This window comes from Rattus norvegicus, chromosome 2 (assembly GCF_036323735.1).
Source record: "Rattus norvegicus strain BN/NHsdMcwi chromosome 2, GRCr8, whole genome shotgun sequence".
NCBI lineage: Eukaryota > Metazoa > Chordata > Mammalia > Rodentia > Muridae > Rattus > Rattus norvegicus.
Genome location: NC_086020.1, coordinates 50,869,846 through 50,884,766, shown reverse-complemented (window position 1 = coordinate 50,884,766; position 14,921 = coordinate 50,869,846).

Below are 14,921 nucleotides of genomic sequence, written 5' to 3'. Positions count from 1 at the left end.
GACTGGCCTCTTCTCATTAAATTAGATGTAGGACCTCCCACAGCTTAAATGCTGCACTGAACATATATTGTTGATGCGGTCACTCTAAGTCGCTAAAGAATTTTGTAATGAATTCATTGCTAATTCTTGATCATCTCTTACACTGTTGTGTCCCTTAGAAAACCCAAAAGACCACCAAGGAGCCCACTCCGATGGCAACCACATTAGTGTCTTTTTATTCAAGCTGGAGCTTGGCCTCACTGCTGACCCTGATACAGCAGGACAGGAAGGTGAAGCCCAGAGCCCAGTTTCAGGCAAGCATTTATAGAGGGGAGCAAACAAACAAGGGGGTTTCTAGCCTGGCGCACATCTGACTGGGGGGGCGGGGCTATTATGAAATTCTGTTGCCCTTTAAAATAATTGGCTGGTGCTGGGAGCCAAACCATAAACTTAACTTCCGCTTTCCTCCTGACTGGTGGTTGTTAGGGAGAGACATGGAGGTGTAGGCTGGTTAGAGAGTAACCTGGATACTGACGCTAGGTGTGCAGGCTTGCTGGGAAGTGACCTGGAAACCAGTATTAGGTGTGCAGGCTTGCTGGTAGGGTTCACCCTTAGGTCAGGTTCTCTGACATGGAGTCTGAACCCGAGATGGAGTTGGTCTCGTCTCTCAGTCCCGCCCCCTTTAAAAAAAAAAAAAAAAAAAAAAGACCGGTGTTTGACATCCTCCGTGTCCCAAGACTGGTTAGGTGGTGCTGCCCTGCGCCAATGACATCACTGAAGGACGCAGAATCACGTTGGCTTTCCTAGCACCCCTTGTCACAAACCTGCACAACCAAGACACCAAACACATCAAGTTGTCTTAGAAATCAAGGGTAATGCACTTCAGCGAATGAAAAGTAATGACCTGATTCCTAGCTTCTTTTTTTTTCTCCTTTCCCTGTTTTCTATTTGCCCTGGGGCAGGCTTCCTTTGCCACGGAGGGGGTTGGGGTGGGGTGTGGGAGGGAGACAGGGATGGGGGAATGGAAACAAAGCATAACCACCATCTCTTTGCTGCCAACACTGGACATTGTTAAAGATGCTGGAAGGGAACACTTACCCTGGACAATTATATCAAAAATGTACGGAGCCTTTCAAATTTATCTTTGCTTTTGGCTTTAGCCCTAAACTTTCTTATCACAGTCTCTCTCTCTCTCTCTCTCTCTCTCTCTCTCTCTCTCTCTCTCTCACACACACACACACACACACACACACACAAACACACACACACACACACACACACACACACCCTCCCCCTCTCTTTTATCTCATATGCTCTTGGAGAGATATTTATAGTAAGTGGTGTATCATTTGTTTACATTTATTTATTTATTTATTCACTTTACATCCTGATAGCAACCCCTCCCTCTTCTCCCCCTCCACTTTTTTATCAACCTGAACGTCCATCAGAGATCTAACATCCAAAACATATAAAGACACCAGCAAACCACTAACCCAACTGGGGGGGCGGGGATGGGTTCGGAGCTAAACAGAGAATTCACAGCAGAAGAATCTGTAATGGCTGAGAAGAGCTTAAATGTTTAAAATCCTCAGCCATCAGGGAAGTACAAATCAATAGTAGTCTGAGATTCTATCTCACACCAGTCAGAATAGCTAAGATCAAAAACTCAAGTGGCAACACATGCTGGCCAGGATGTGGAGCAAGGGGAACACCTCCATTGTTGGTGGGAACACAAACTTGTACAAACTTGTACAACACAAACTTTGGAAAACAATTTGATGGCTTCTCAGAAAATTGGGGATAGTTCTACCTCAAGACCCAAGTATACTACTCCTGCTCATATAATCAAAAGATGCCCTACCGTACCACAAGGACACACGCTCCACTACGTTCATTGCAGCTTTATTCACAGTAAGTGGTACCTTAGTTAGGGTCATTACTGTTGGGATGAAACACTCTGACCCAAAGATTACAGCTTACACTTTTACAGTTCATCATCAAAGAAAGGCAGGACAGGAACTCAAGCAGGGCAGGAACCTCTAGGCAAGAGCTGCTGCAGAGGCCATGGAGGGGTACTGCTTACAGGCTTCTTCCTCAAGGCTTGCTCAGACTGCCTTCTTACAGTGCTCAGGACCCAGGGCTGGCACTACCCTCAATGGGCGGGGTCCTCCCCTGTGGGTCAGTCATTTTAAAAATGCCCTAAAGCTTGCATTTTCTCAATTGATGTTCCCTCATCTCTGACAACTTTAGCTTTTGTTGAGAGCCCAAATCTTTTGGGTTCAGACTCCATCTTAGATAGCCTGACCTAAGTTTGAACTCAAGTAAACTAACAGGCCGATACCTAGCTCCGGTTTCCAGGCTACCCCGCAACAAGACCTCCCCTTACCCCTACCCAACCAATCCAGCGTCTAGCACCAGTCTCCAGGCTATTCCCCCAACAAATCTGTACCTCCAGGTTACAAGCCCGCCTCCGCCTAACAGCCACTGATCAGGAGGAATGCAGACTTTTGACTCCCAGCACCAGTCAATGATGGTAAACGGCACAGTAGACCCCCATTTAGATGCTTGCCAGGCTGGAAACACTCACCCCTTGCTTGCCATTTTCTATAAAACCTTGTCCCCGTGAGTGTTCAGAGATTTTTCTCCACCAAAGGCATGCTGTGGGTCGGCAGTGAGTTAAGTCCAAACTCCAGCTTCTGAGTAAAGACCCTTGTGTGATTGCATCAGATCAGCTCTTGATTGGTCCTGATGCTTCCCGGTCCTAAAGTGTCAAGTTGCTATAAAACTAGCCAGCACAGATGGAAATTGTGTTTCTAAATCTAGTCCATGTAGGCTTCCTGGAGAGTGTGGGAAATGTTTATGGTGAGGTTGGAGTGCCAGGGAAATGTTGAGTAATCCCCCCAAAACAGACAGGAGCCAATCTGATGCAACTCACAGCAGGGTCTTTATTTTATTTGAGCTAGCTCGGGTCCCACAGCTCACTGCCATCATGCAGGACAGTTTTGCTGGTGGGGGAGCCCCAAATGTCTATGGGGCAAGACTTTATAGTAAGCAGCAAGTGGGGGGGGGCATCTAATTGGAAAGCTACTGTGGTCTTTAACATAATTGCCTGGTGCTGGGAGTCAATCACAAACTTAATTTCTGCTCCTCTCTGCATTGGTGGTCGTTAGGTGGGGGGGGGGTGTAACCTGGGGTGCAGGTTTGTTGGGGGAATAACCTGGAGACACTGGTCTTGTTGGGGATTAGTTTAGAGACTGGAGCTAGTCTCAGGTTTTGTTGGGGGCGGGGGAGGGGGCAACTTGGAAATTAATGCTAGGTACCAGCCTGTTTACCTGAGTTCAAACTTAGGCCAGATTCTCTAATGGACTCTGAACTTAAAAGATTTGGCCTCACAAGGTTGTGCCATGAACTGGGCAGCTTTCAAGTCTAGACTGGTGTCTCTGAAGCCCCGTAACACCCAAACCTGAACATGTGCTAACCAAGTCTGTGCAAGCTTTGTTTTTATTAAAAATGCAGGTAAAACTTCCTTTTAATGAGATTTGATAAGAACCTCAGTGGAATAGGAGTAGAAGGAGATTTCCATGTCATCAAGTGGCTTTGTGATCTTTTCAAACGGAGATTAAATATATAAATCAGGAAATAAAATCTTCAGGGTGCAGCCTCTGATTATGCAGCTAATAACAGGATGAGCTTTGTACCTAAAAATCTATTAGACCATCTCTAGAGCTGTGTCAATAGAATGCAGTGTATGGTCACAGACTACAAGCTGGTTCCCCTGCTTTGACTACTGAGTCTTTTGTACACAACAATCAAATAGATAATTTAGTCATCTATGCAGTGCCCAACCCTGTCCAATGACTTCTCACAACTTCAGAACTTAGTGACAGTTCTCCAGTGCCTACCCACTTGAAAAGTGAAGCCCTGGTTCTAGTGAGGACAACATTGACTAGTTTCTCTCAAAGGTAAAGGTCACCCTATGGGCCAATTCTACTCCATGGGATTGAAATAGAAATGTCTTGAGTTTGTTCCAACACAGGACTTTGCAGATAGAGGAAGCTCTTTTCTCTTGTGTGGTTTCTGATGGATGGAATATTCAAATGATACTAAAACCACGTCAGTGTCCGAATCAGAAGTCACATTCTGACCGCTAACCAGATAGCCCAAGGATCCCAATCCTGCTAGTTTTGAAGCTGACCAGGATGCTTGTACTGATGTCCTTTTTCATTGTTTATTTATGTTTATGGCTATGGTTATTTTGCCTGCAGGTATACCTGTGCACCAAGCGCTTGCAGCGCTCAGAGGCCAGAAGAGAGCGTTGAATCACCAAGAACGGGTGTTAGACGCAATTGTGAGACACCTCATGGGTGCTGGTAGTCCAACCCAGTCCCCTGCAGCAGTAGCCAGGGCTCTTAAGTGCCGAGCCATCTCCCCAGCCCCTATCATGGCGTCTTTGTGTGAATGAGAACTGACTGTCTTTCTGAAGGTAAAACGGATACATAATTTTTGTTACTTCAATTTTGTTAATGAAACTGAGAAAAATTTCAAAATTCTTTCTATGGCTTAATGTTCCCACATGATTCTTCTCTCGTGTTTCCACCTTCCACTCTTTTCGCTGTCTATGTAACTGCCCTTCCTGCTGCTCCTGCTGAATGCACTATGTAGTTACAGCTTCTGTATCTCTTTACTTTCTCACGTCAGAATGTAATGTTCTCTCCTCAGGTTTTCTAGGAATTTGATATGATCATCCCTACACTGTACACAAAAGCAAAGCCCGGCTTTGCATGTCCTGCATTAACTTTTTGTAGCATTAACTAATCCAGCTAATATAGCCAGTGTTTCTTCGGCCCTTAGTTTATCTGTCTTCCCTATTAGAAGGTAAATTCAATTGGGATACTGCTTGATATACTACGTCTCAGACTAAAACTCTGACAGTCAGAGTCGAGCTACATAGAGACAGGAAGGGAAGGATGGGAAATAGATACAACTGATAGATTATACAGAGACACAGACCATTGATAAATATAGAGATAGATAGATAGATAGATAGATAGATAGATAGATAGATAGATAGATAGATAGAGAGAGAGATAGATGGATGGATGATAGGTAGATATAGATGGTGCACAAGTTAGATAAATATATAGACAAATATCTAGATGGATGGATAGACATCAAGTAAGCATCCACTTACCTACAGAATTATACAGTAAAACGGGCAAATGGGTAAGGAAACTTTAATTGTACTTTTTTCATAGAATCATGTACCGTATGTCCCATTTACATGCTTCAGCATAGTTAAAGTGGTAAAGTGAGAGGTTTGACAAAGTTTTCCTACAGATTTTTCAAATTTCCATTCAGTAAATTATTATATTGTTGATTTAATTTTTACTTAGAAGAAACAGACAACTTTGTTGAGACGAAACATTAAATTTGGTTTTCAGGTTCACTTTGACGTGACTTGGGGGTTTGAATGCTGCTGCTGCTGTTTGCTTTGTTGTTGTTACTTTGATGGGAATTTGATGGGAAGAGGGTGAATTGACTTTGTTGTTCCTCACATGGACTGGGTAATTTTTGACTGAACATATTTTTTAATAATATCTATCTATCCTCTTCAGAATTCTACAAATATTCTGATCCTACAGGACTTTAGGGTTGATTGGATATGGATATTTTATGGACAGGAGTGTAATGTGTTGCTTAACATGTCTTTCCATAGTCAATGACACAGGAAAGATGTTAATCTTCTGAAAGACAAAGAGCCCAGATGCATGCCATGGGCTGTTAAGGATGGACGTGGGTCACCCTGTTTTGTTTTGCATGCCTGTTCTACAGTCTGAGTGAAAGACTGTTGGTTCTCTCATTGCTGGAGACATCCTGGATATAAATAGGAAGAGGTTAGAAACACAAGCGTGGATGCACACACACACACACACACACACACACACACACACACACACAATCCTGCAGTGTATAATTGCAACTATATAATCGTACATTATCTCCTGTGTTGTACTGACTTCCAGTGCAGTGAAACCTTCGGTAGACTCTTCACCGGTCTTTCCTATTTCATAGGGAATTTAGAGAAAGTAACTTTCCCACATCTTCAGTTAAACTAGGCAGAGAAGAAGCATAAACCCTTTTGAAAACCTAGAGGGTCAGTCTCACTTTGGGTAGAGCTGTGCCCTAGTTACAATTCACGCAGGCAACCTGGCTGGAGGAGCAGCACAGAGTAGGAGGGTCACAGAGGCAAGCCCAAGGACCTGGTGCCTGAAAGCGAGACACTGTTTTGACTTGAGATTTGAGAAGCTGTTCATTCAAAAGCTAGCAGGAATAGGCCCGGTTCTGAGAAGAACTCGCTGTGTGAGAGCTTTTATCTATTTCTATTCTAGAGATTATTTACTCAAACTCAAGCCTATTTCATGTTGTATTGAAAACTGCTGTTCACCTTTCTATCCAGTGCGAGCCTGTCAGCTCTTTAAAGGCAAAATGGCTTCTCTTACATATTGATTTGCAGTCCCTACAACACTGCTGGGTGAGTAAGAATCAGGAACTTGTGGAAAATCATAAACAAGGCTTTTAAATCACATTACTAGCATCCCCACGATTGGGATGAAATAATATGTACAAAATATTTCTTAGTTATGCCGATTAGAACCCTAAGTGATGCTCACGGTCTTACAAAAACAAAAGCGTCAATATTTCAGTACACGTTTATTGTAAAAATGCCTGGGTGTGGTGGGTAAGAGGGAAAGTGAGAAGACTCTATAGTGTAAGTCACAACTCTGCTCCCCACATTTCTGCAAAGCCTATTTCTGTCTTTCGAGATTATAAAATTATGCCTGGGGTAGAGAAGAGACTAGGGAAGAAACAGAGGGAGAAAGTTCTGTTTTCTCAACTGGGTTATTGTCTCATTCCAAGAGAACATGGTAGTTTCAACTCATGATCTCTCTAAAGCTCTTAACCGCCATTCCCAGAAGTAAGTTCCCAGGATGCCTAAGGCTTTGCTTTGATAAAGGAAAACACTGGAGACGCTCAGTGCTCTCACTCACTAAATACTGCTTAGGGTTTGCCATAGGTCACTGACCAAACTCTACCTCACTCCATTGTAGTATAAAGAAAAATTGAAAGTAAATGATTATATGAGTTCTGACTTATGATCTCTGTTCAATGGTCTTAAAACATTTTGCCACAAATTCCCAGATTTTGCAAAACCCACTGCATAGTTGGAGTTCGTTTCTTTGTGATCACACTTTTTAAATCAGCCAAAACCAAGGTCATTTGGCCCCTGGCTGTTAATAACTATCATTTTGGACTGAGAGGCACTCAGCCCAAGTTCACTCCTGTTACTTTTCTGAAACATTATTACATTAATTTGAGCCCATTTAGTCTGTGTGCACCACTGTGGAGACAGAGATACAAAAGGAATCGGACCTTTGAACGGATTGATACAATTAAAACAGAAAAGTTAGATTGATAGATAAATTTCCTGTGGTTTAGATTAAGAGCAAAAACACTAGGTAGTGCTTATTCTTATAACAAGAGGAAACTTCCAACGGTCAACTTTAATGAACTAGTTTGGAGAGTGGGAATTCAAGCTGTATTTTCACCCAGTCGTGAAAATGATGTCATAGAGCATAGATAGCAATGTGGTACCTTCTCAGAGCCAGGTTAGAAACTAAAGCTTCAGGGCTAGGGATTTTGTGTTTCGGTTTGTTGGTGGTGGTGGTGGTGCCGGTGGTGGTGGTGGTGGTTGTGGTGGCAGTGGTGGTGGTGGTGGTGGTTGTGGTTTGGTTGGTTTTTGGTTTTTCAAGACAAGGTTTCTCTGTGTAGCCCTGGCTGTCTTAGAACTTGCTCTGTCAACTAGGCTGGCCTGGAACTCACAGACATCATCCCGTCTCTGCCTCTTTTTTGGTATTAAAAGTATGTGGCCACCATCCCTGTGATATTTGTTTTCTTAATTGTAACTTTACCTACAAAAGTAAATTTGTATCCTCTCTGCCACATCTTTGTGCTCTTTCATCACATTAAAAGCCTGGGGACAGTGATATTAGTTAAGGAAGTCATCATCCTCACTCCTCTTGAGAGACAGAAGCCAACAAGAATGCATGTGTTACTGCTATAACTTCTGAACACAGTAAGATGTCTTGGCTCGCCGCACAAGCCAGAAAACAAGAATGGTCACATGAAATGGTTACCAAGAGATACTACACTTTATCTACCTTTTTCTAAAACTGGCATAGCTCAGGACCAAGAGAGGTTGCCTGGTCTCTGACTTTTCCTAGGGGCAAGAAGTGAATCTGTGACTAGGCTCTCAATGTGTGTCCTTGAGTAGCTAGGTTCAGTGGCCCCTCTGACCAGATGTCTATTATCCAGATGCCTAGAGCAGCAAACAGCGAAGAACAGGAAGTAGGCATCGCCCTACAGCGAGCACCAGTCTCTGAGGCTGGGAAAATATACCAAAGTGAGGCTCTCCCCTCACCGCAATGAAAGAAAAGGATTACCAATGTTTTCCGATTTTCAGTCTCTCAGGACGCTGTTAAAGGCACTGACATATTCAAACACCAGAGGGCGCAAGAGATCACTGACTCCAAAGCAAAAAAAAGAAGAAGAAGAAGAAAAAAATGGCTACGCTTAGGGCAGCTGGAAAAAAAAAAAAAAACTTATTGGTCAGACGGATCAATGAGAGTCGTGTTTTTAATTTTCTGGGTGGGTTCCATTGCTATGAGTCGATGAGACACTCTTTAAATGCTGGCACTCTCGGGTTACCTTTGAACAACCAAAGTCTTGGGGCTGCACTGGCTTACAACACCAACCCCTGAAGCTAGGGGCCACTGGCTCCAGACTTACAGATACTCATTCCCAAGGCATTGCTCTGAGTCTGAATTGCCAATGGTCCCATTGCCTGCCATCTATTGTAACTCTTGGCAGCGAGTAGCAACCGCAGACACTAGGTAGCAGGAGGCAGCAAAGGGTGGCGACTCTCTTAATATTACAGCGTGGAAATAGGCTTCGGGTAATGAATCTTTCACCCCGCCATCATTAAATGTCACTGCTCTTGAGCAGCCAGTGACAGACAGCTCTCGGACCTGAATCCGTGTGTCGGAGAGCTACGGCAGCTCCCGGCAATGCTTCCAGTGAGTAGGGCCTGCAGTTTCTTTCCCTGGTTCTTCGCCACCTTCCATTTTGATTCATTCTTGGCTTTTACCTGTCTTGCCTTCTCTTAACTGTCACCGTTCCCTACTGTCTCTAGCTTCTTTCCATCCTTTCTGCCCCTCTCCTCTCACCCATCATCACTGTCATCACTGTCGATGCCCAACACAGCCGACAGGCAGCTTCCACCTTCCTTGCCTCCTGTCACAAACTTCAGCCCACCTGAGTGTACTCAATTTATTATTGTCGGGATGAAAAGTAAGAAAGAAAAGGCAGCTCAGAGGGAGCAGTTTATGCTTCTCATGTTGCCAAGGGCCAACAGGAGAGGTTACAGGGGCTTTTCTTCCAGTTGAGTTGCAAAGGAAGCAAAACAGCCATTTGTTTATAGGGGGAAAAGTGGTTACAGCAAGAATGTTTGGCCCAAACAGACATGCAAATGACGAACTATGCTCGCACCAGTCACAACAGAATGCCCTGGAAAAAAGAAGACAATGTTTGCTTCCTTGGCAAGCCTTCTGCTGGTGTAACAAAAGGAATGCTGGACTTCTAGTCTCACAAAGAAAAGAAAAGAAAAAAAAAAAAAAAACACAGCAAACAGCAGTGGCACTGTTTCCTATAACTGGTGATGGCAAAAGTCTGGGATAAGCTAATTAGAGCTGCTGCAGCCAAGATAATGCCACCTAGGGCGAGATTTGGGCTTTAACAACAAACAGCTGTGGCTATGGTAGAGTTTCCTCGACGCATCTGTAGAGTGTGCAAAGCATCAGAGGGCATAAGGGCAATTCGTCGTGCTACCTGACTCGTAATCTTGCTCCTGGAAACTAAAGCACCAAAGAAGGGCCTAACAGCAGTTCATGAGGGAGTCAAATCACCCAGTCGCCAACGCCTTTAGCTGGCTTAAAAGAAATGTACACATTAAAAACGGGTTTGTCAGAAAGACACCATTACCAGTTCCTTAGCAGCGTTTAACAATGCTTACCTCCTGCCCAGTGCCACGGGGTTGGGGGCAGGTCCCTCTAATCTATCTCTGTGTATCTATGGGCAAGCCAATCTACGAATAATTCCTTTAAGCGGTAGTTGTTACTTCAAAGGTGTAGGGGAAAAATTGGCAAGAAACGGAGAATTAGGAAAGTGTGACAGAATTGGAGGAACGAAATGAACCTAGATAAACCTAAAAGGTCTAAGGAGTCCTGCCCGGAACCAAAACTACCCATGTTTAAAGAGGCTGGTGAGTTGCAATCAAACACAAACCAGTAAATAAATTGCATAAACAAAGTGGGTGTATCAAACAAAAGATAAAAGATATTTCAAAAGAAAAATAATACTAACTGAAAATTCAAGACTGTTGCTCAAGAGTGGACTTGATTAGAATCTCATTCCAGCTCCCTAGCAGACCACTCGCAGGGGCCTGTCTGTCTCTGCCTCTACTCCCTGGGGACTCTGTAGAACTTTGTGTCCACTGCCAATACCCTGAAGCATTCTCTGCCTGGGAACCCGCTGGCCACCCCAGCCTGGGAATCAGGTAGGCTTTACTCTTCCTAATCTTCACTCTCCTTTCTGTCCTCCATAGCAAATCTCCTACTCCCATTGCCAGCCCTGGAGCAGAACACTTGCAGGGACCTTCTAAACTCTATGACAGACTCAGATTTCCTCCTTCCTGTGGAACTTCTCGGCCCATCCCTTCTAGCCATCTCTTTCCCCTCCTGTCGACCCCCAATACCTAGAATCACTTTCTTCCAAGACACACACACACACACACACACACACACACTCACACACACTCACACACACACTCACATACACTCACACACACATACTCACACACACACATACACACACATACACACACTCTCACACACACACTCACACACACACATGCTCACACACACTCTCATACACACTCACACATACACACACACTCACACACACATACACACACACTCACACACATGCTCACACACACACACTCACACACACACACACACACACACACACCTGACCACAACTGTCAAGGACACAGTTGTGTCCAGGCAACCCACAGTCAGGGCCCTTTCCCAAGGTCCAGAGAGGGCAACTGAAACCAAGGAACAGAACATCTACTCAGAAAGACAAGACCAGATAGAACATCTGGATTTACAATCTTCCCAAAGCAACATGCCTAACCACCAATGCAAAAACGCCGCCATCAACACACAGAAAAAAGCAACCCTACTAATGTAGGCCTGGAAAACTTCAGAGGAAATGTAGCAGAAGACATCCAAATAGCTATTATGAGTATGTTCGAGACCCTTAAAGAGAATATGAAGTCTATGGAAACACAAGTGGTAGACTGAAAAGGTGGTAACAATTCATGGCAGGAAAGTAGAAACAAAACCACCAAGTAAATACATATATACATATACATGTGTATGTATATATGCATATATGTATATGTATATATGTGTATGTGTATATGATGTATATTTATATGATGTCTTTGTCTGTGTCTATGTCTGTGTATATATGATAGAAATCTAAATGGAATCACCAAATAACAGGGGAGACAAAGCCCCAACTAGACACATCTCCCCACCAGACAAAACTTCCAGTACCAGAAATAGGTTAGATTCAAATAGTTGTAGGCCAAAGGAATTCCATAAAAACTGTCGACAAACCCTCCCTATTGCCAAGGCTATTGGTTCTTCTCCAATAAAAAAAAAATGATGGCAAGGCCTTGTTATGGAAACGAAACCTACATAACTGACTGGACACAGAGAAGTGGAGCTAGTGACTGTTACCCAGAGCCTTCACCCCGGTGACTAGCTTTCATGGTGCTGAGAGGAAATCTGCACGCTACCAGAGCTCCAGATCTACAATGATGACTGGCCTGAAAAGTATGCTGCTGCAATAGCGCCACAAAAGTTTTAGGAGCAACCAAATCTGGTCGGATTTAGAGCCCACTCCATAAGGTGGAACCCATAGCCCACATGGTCCTGGTGGTCAAGAGCTTGAGACCAGCAAGGCCATGGACCTAGGGGGAAGATAAAACACTAGTGTTCTACTAAAGGAAGTTAGCGATAAACTAAATCCACGTGACATTCCGCAACAGTCGTAGATCGGTGCCTTATTCAGCCATCGTCTGAGAAGCTTCCTCCTGCAGCGGATGGGGACTAGCGCAGAGACACAAGCGCAGGCCATGGGCAGAGAATGGGAGGCTTTGGAACACTTCCTCTTAAATGGGATGTCTCATTAAATCCCTTCACTTGCTGCTCGGAGCTCTGCCTAAGAGGAGGAACTCTGCATAAGAAGAGGCAGACCGATTGAAAGAGTCAATGAGGGAAGACGTCGAGGAAATGGTGTCTTCCAGATACAAGAGCATTGCTGCACGTGTGAACTCACAGAGACTGCACCATCACACGCAGGGATAGCCAGGCAGATGTGGTCCCAGCGCTGATCGTGGAAGCCGACCACAAGCTCCGTCTCTAACTCAGAAGCTGTCTCCAGTTGATGACTGCTCACAGAGGAAAAAATTAGTCTTCTCCAATGAAGCTCTCACTGGAAAGACAAGCCGCACTTACGGGCAATCCCCAAACTCACCAGTAGATGGCCAACACCAAACGAACTCAATGGTGTTTGTAGAGGGTTGTAATTTGTTGTTTTGTGCGTGCGTGTGCGTGTGTGTGTGTGTGTGTGTGTGTGTGTGTGTGTGTGTGTGTGTGTGTGTGTTGTTTTGTTTGGTTTGGTCTCATAATGCTTTGTATGGATTTGTTTTAACCTTGTAAGTCTTTTGCTTGTATATTATGGTTTCCTGTTTTGTGTATTTATGGAATTTTTGTGTCTGAGTCCACATGTGTTTCTGTGCTGTTTCTTAGGTTCTTTTTTCCATTTGTTTGTTTTATCCACTTCTGCTTGGTTTTTATCTTATTTTATTAATTTTTAGATGTCTGTTTTCTAATGAGAGAAAGGAAGGATGTGGATTTCAGTGAGTCAGGAGATGGGGAGGAGGTGAGAGGATTTGGAGAAGGGGAAATTAATTAATTAAGAATTTAAAAAGATAAGCCATTCATAGTTAGCCTGTACTAGGCACTTGTGGCATATTCCTTTAATCTTAACATTCAGGAGGTAGAGGCAGGGAATCTCTGAGTTCGAGACCAGCCTGGTCTACAGAGCAAGTTCCAAAGCAGCCAGGGCAATGCAGAGAAACCTTGCCTCAAATAAACAAGAAAGTTAGCCAATCACTAGGAACAGTGGTCTACACCTGTCATCCCAGGTACCAGTGAGGCTGAGGCAGGAGGACCAAATTCCAAAGCCTGCCTAGCTTATGAAGTAAGTCCAAACCTAGCCTGGGCAACTCAGAGAAACTCTGCCCCAAACTGAAAATTGCTATAAAGAACTGGAAATGTAGATCAACAAGAAGAGTGACTGTCTATCCTCGGGAAGGTGCTGGGTTCAATTGTCAAATCATAAATAAAATTTGTCAAAAAATATAAATAAATAAATAGATAGATAGATAGATAGATAGATAGATACATACATACATACATACATACATACATACATACAGGGCTGGAGAGATGGCTCAGTTGTTAGGAGCACTGCCTGCTCTTCCGAGGTCCTAAGTTCAATTCCCAGCAACCACATGGTGGCTCACAACCATCTGGAAAGGGATCTGATGCCCTCTTCTGGTGTGTCTGAAGAGAGTGACAGTGTCCTCACATACATAAAATAGTGACTACATCTTTAAAAATAAATCAAAAGAAAGAAACAAGAATTTTGAAAGTTATAAAGGTCTAAGGGACCTCATCAAAGGGGAACATGTTCATTCTGGAAATATCCAAGGACGGATAGGAAAGGGAGAAAACTCCAATTTAAAAACTAATGGCTAAGAAGATGCTATCTAGCATTTAAAGCAGTTCTGGTTAGTTTTATATTTAAAATCATATTTTATTTGTTTGTATATGGGGGGCATGTGCAGAAGTCAAAGAACAACCTGTAGGAGTTAGTTATCTCCTCCCAGGATGTGATTGCTGGGTATTAAACCAGGTGGTCAGGCTTCTTAGGAAGCCCCTTTACCTGCTGAGACATTGCTGGACCATGATTGTTAGTTTTTCATGATTGACTAAATACAATGTAGAATTAACTGGGAATCAAGTCATAGTGAAAGATCATCTAGATTTAAGCTGGTATAAGGGAATGTTGATGGGAGATTATCGTAACTATTTGCCTACTGTGGGAGGCACCATTCCCTAGGCAGGCCATCTTGAAACTGTGTAAGAGTGGGAAATGTGAACTGAGCACTCACATGGGTGTACACACTACACTTTGTTACTGATTATAGATGTAATAGGATCAACCTTCTCAGTATCTTGCTGCTGCGACTTTCCTGCTTCAAGGTACTGGAATCTGGAACTGTGTACTAAAATAAGCCTTTGCTCCCTGAATTACTATCAGGGTATTTTATTACAGTAACTTGAAAAGAAAATAAGAAAAAAATTTGAGAGAAATTCTGACATGCAGGAACTTGGGTGAATCAGGAGAATGTCTGCTGAATGAGACAATGACAGAGGCCAAGTTCTAGCAGTCCTGTATGATTCATTAATATGGAATATATAATATAAACAATCACCCAAGTACAGAGCTGGAGGGTACAAGGTAAGAGGTTGCTGTTGAAACAGAATAACTCTTCGGTTTCGTAAGATGGCTGATTCACAGTGCGTTATGCTTGCAATAGTCTTACAGAGGGCAGGATTAAGCTTAATTTCCCTATCGTCACAAAATAATGAAAAGAAATGAGAGCAAACACATGAACTTTG